This window comes from Aegilops tauschii, chromosome 1 (genome assembly GCF_002575655.3).
Source record: "Aegilops tauschii subsp. strangulata cultivar AL8/78 chromosome 1, Aet v6.0, whole genome shotgun sequence".
NCBI lineage: Eukaryota > Viridiplantae > Streptophyta > Magnoliopsida > Poales > Poaceae > Aegilops > Aegilops tauschii.
In genome coordinates, this window is record NC_053035.3 from 219,960,134 (window position 1) to 219,963,796 (window position 3,663).

Genomic DNA, 3,663 nt, shown 5'->3' on the forward strand with positions numbered 1-3,663 from the left:
GGACAACTTACACTCAACTTTAAAATGATGTGATTGGTCATATATGAACTCGCATAGGAAATCAATATATGTATCTACAGTGTATTTGCTACAATTTAAATTCATGGTTGTAAACTCTGCAATTTTATATGTTGTGAGACTATATGACTTATTTGTTTAATCATGTGCAATTTTGCATTTTTATTTGTTCATTTGATTTATAAGTATGGAATGTCTAAACTGACAAACAAATGGGGAAAAATTGTCGAGCCAAACCAAATGGATCAGCCGGTTGGGCGCAATGCCAGAATGACATGGACATCGGCCAAACTGGCGACCCAAATGGGCAAAATGTGCTTTCTTTGCGGCCCTGCATTGGAGTTGGCCTTACGTGATGACCAGAAAAAGAAAAGGGTACAAACGGATGTATGAGTCTTTTTTTTACTATGCAGATGTATGAATCTTGTGAATCTCCCACAAAATGGGGGAATGGCTTTCCTATCATGTAGAATTCCGACAGCAATTCCTGCATTCCAAAGGGTTGGAAAGGAAAATTTTCCTATATGGTCTAAAAGCCTGCCTCCAATCAAATACACCTAACATATTAAAAAATAAAATGTATCATAGTAGTGGAAGACAAAGGATGTTGACCAAGTCAAATGCATCAAGGACGGAGCTGACCAACTCCTGGTGAAGGACGAGGAGATTAAGTATAGATGGCGGGGGTACTTCGACAAGTTGTTCAACGGGGAGAATGATAGTTCTACCATTGAACTGGACAACTCCTTGGATGATACCAACAGGCTTTTTGTGCGACGAATCCAGGAGTCTGAGGTCAAGGAGGCTTTAAAAAGGATGAAAGGAGGCAAGGCGATTGACCCTAATTGTATCCCCATTGAAGTGTGTAGAGGCCTCGAGGACATAGCAGTAGTATTGCGAACCAAGCTTTTCAACCTTATTTTTCGAGCAAACAATATGCCAGAAGAATGGAGACAAAGCATATTAATACCAATTTTCAAGAACAAGTGGATGTTCATAGTTGTACTAATTACCGTGGAATTAAGCTAAATAGATAAAACTTTGCGCATTGTTGCGGAATAGGTTGTAAAGTATACTAATGTGATTTGATTTTATTGAACATGAATATTTGGATTAATAATACAATAAGTAGAGTTGAATACACATATGTGTTATTATATAATTGTAGAATATTTATTAAATATAACTATCTTTTCTTCATGCATGGTACATATGATTTAGAATTGGCAAAATATATAATGATGAAATCATTTTATCCGTGCAGCTAGTTAATCTATGATTTCTGTGAGAAAATGTCATTAGCGCTTCATGGTTAATTATTGGGTTCTAAACTATTTGTGTTTTTTGCACATGGGTTGCCCTTCGTAGTCTTGAAAGAAACTGAAATAAGGGCCACACTTTGGGAAAAATAATTGGAAGCCAAATGGATGCTTCATATTTTGGTAAGAACATAGGCATGATGGTGAGGCACATGGGCTTTTTGGTAATTGGAAGGAAACTTTTAAATATTGAATTATATATGGCATTACCCTATAGAGTTAGAAAACCAATATGTACTGCTCAAGAATGGCTCGATAATCTGATGTGATCATTTTCCTTGTTTTATCTTTTGCTTGCCCGTTAAATTTAACTTATTTGTTCCCGCAAAAAAACTTTAACTTACTTGTATAAGATATCCTACTATTTCATGTCAAGATAAATTTTGTGATTGAACACTACATGTACCTTAATCATATATGCTTCATTGTTCTGATATAAGAAATGATCAGATGGCATAATTTAAAAAAACAAAAACCAAATCGGTAAACATGCAACCTTGGAGTGACAAATAATTCAATCTTTCATCCATCTCTGAACAGAACTACAGAAGGCATGGCAAAGAATAAAAAGCAAATCATGTAGCACAACCTTATGCTAAAGTTGTAAGGTAATAGGAGGATGAGGAATTGAGCAATCAAGAATAGCCTGCTACGATTTCCACAAAACACAAAAGGAATAGCCTGCCATGTGGTACAGATGCCATGAGGGGAGGACATAATAAGCAAATCATGTAGCATAACCTCACGCTGAAGTATAAAGATTACATGAGGATTAGGAATGCAGCAATCAGGAATAACCTGATACATTTCACACAAAAAGAGAAGGAATAACCTGCTACGTGGAACAGATGGCATGAGGGGGGGACCTGCAGGCAATGGAGAATACAAATTTCGCCGAGCACTATAATCAGTATGAGAAGAAATAGAGGTGCATGAACAAAATTAACTACAAGGCAAGATTAATTTAGGAGACACAATCAAGGATTCACGCCAGGGCTTATTTACCTGCTCATGGGCGAGGTGTTGCATTCGAAGGCTAGATAAAAGTAGGGGACTTGCCAGGGCTTATTTACCTGCTCATGGGCGAGGTGCTGCATTCGAAGGCTAGATAAAAGTAGGGGACTTGTCCATGATTCAACAGGCAAGAGAGACGGGGTGGAGGCGCTGGAGATGATACCAATTCGACCATGGAGCGAAGGTCATAGCGGCGACGGTAGCAGGCGATATGGGGTCAGTCGACGGTACAGGTCTACAAATTCAACGCCTTCAGCAATTACAGCAGCAGTAACTTGTAGGTGCTTGGTACCTGATGACAGAATGGCTCGGGTAGGGATACTAGGAGAGGAAGATGACGGCTAGGCCCTAGGTCACCGTCTGCTCTGCTTGGGTGCATCAGAGGAAGATGATCCAACTTGAGCTGAGCCTGCGGTCACCACAATGCGTTGCTCCAAGATTTTAATCCTTTGTTTACCGTGATTAGAGGCTGCAATTTGCAGGAAGCTGGATGGCATGAGGGAGTTTAAGGGAAAGGGTGTAGGGGTTGTTTGGTTTCTGCTCATATCAGCCCCGCCAAATCGTTGGCTTTGTTGGTGAGCTAAAATATAGGCGAATGATTCCCTCGCTCGTGTTTCTACCAAGAGAAAAATTCACTGTAGGTCAACAAACTTGAGCCGGGTGACAGGTTTGTACCACTACTTCAAAATACCCAAACTACGGTCCAAGTACTTGTGCAAGGGGTTCAATTTGGTCCATTTATACAATTTCCTGTACGTATTTGCTGACTTGGCCGAGTCAACGGCCGCCAGCTCGCTTTGGCCGCCACGTAGTCGATCCTAGGGTGAATACTAGTCGATCCGGGGGGTTTTGCAAAAACGCCATGACCATTAAACCAGTCCACCTGGTCGGATCGCACCAGCTCGTTGTCTCCCTCTCCTCCCGCACCTGCTCGCGGTCTCCCTCTCCTCCCGCACCCTCTCTGCTCGTCCTTGCTACCGAGGTCCTCCGAGCTCATCGGCGTCGACGACGGCTCGATGAGCACGTCGTCGGACACTGAGCCACCGTCGTCCGTGCCGTTCGGGAGGGGCCTGCGTGATGTCCCTCTTGCTCCTATGCGTCGTCGTGATGATGCCTCGCTGCCCCTGTACGCTATGTGGCCGTCGCCAGCAGCTCCGGTGCTCGATCTGTCAAATTTAGCTCCGGTAAAGAGTTCCTGGTGGGATCAATTGCGCATACGAGCTAGGGTTTGGGCTTTTGTTGTACTTTCTGACTGATTGGGTGTGGGTGGTAGGGTTTTAGCAGTTCTTGATGAACCTAGTGGCAGGCCAAA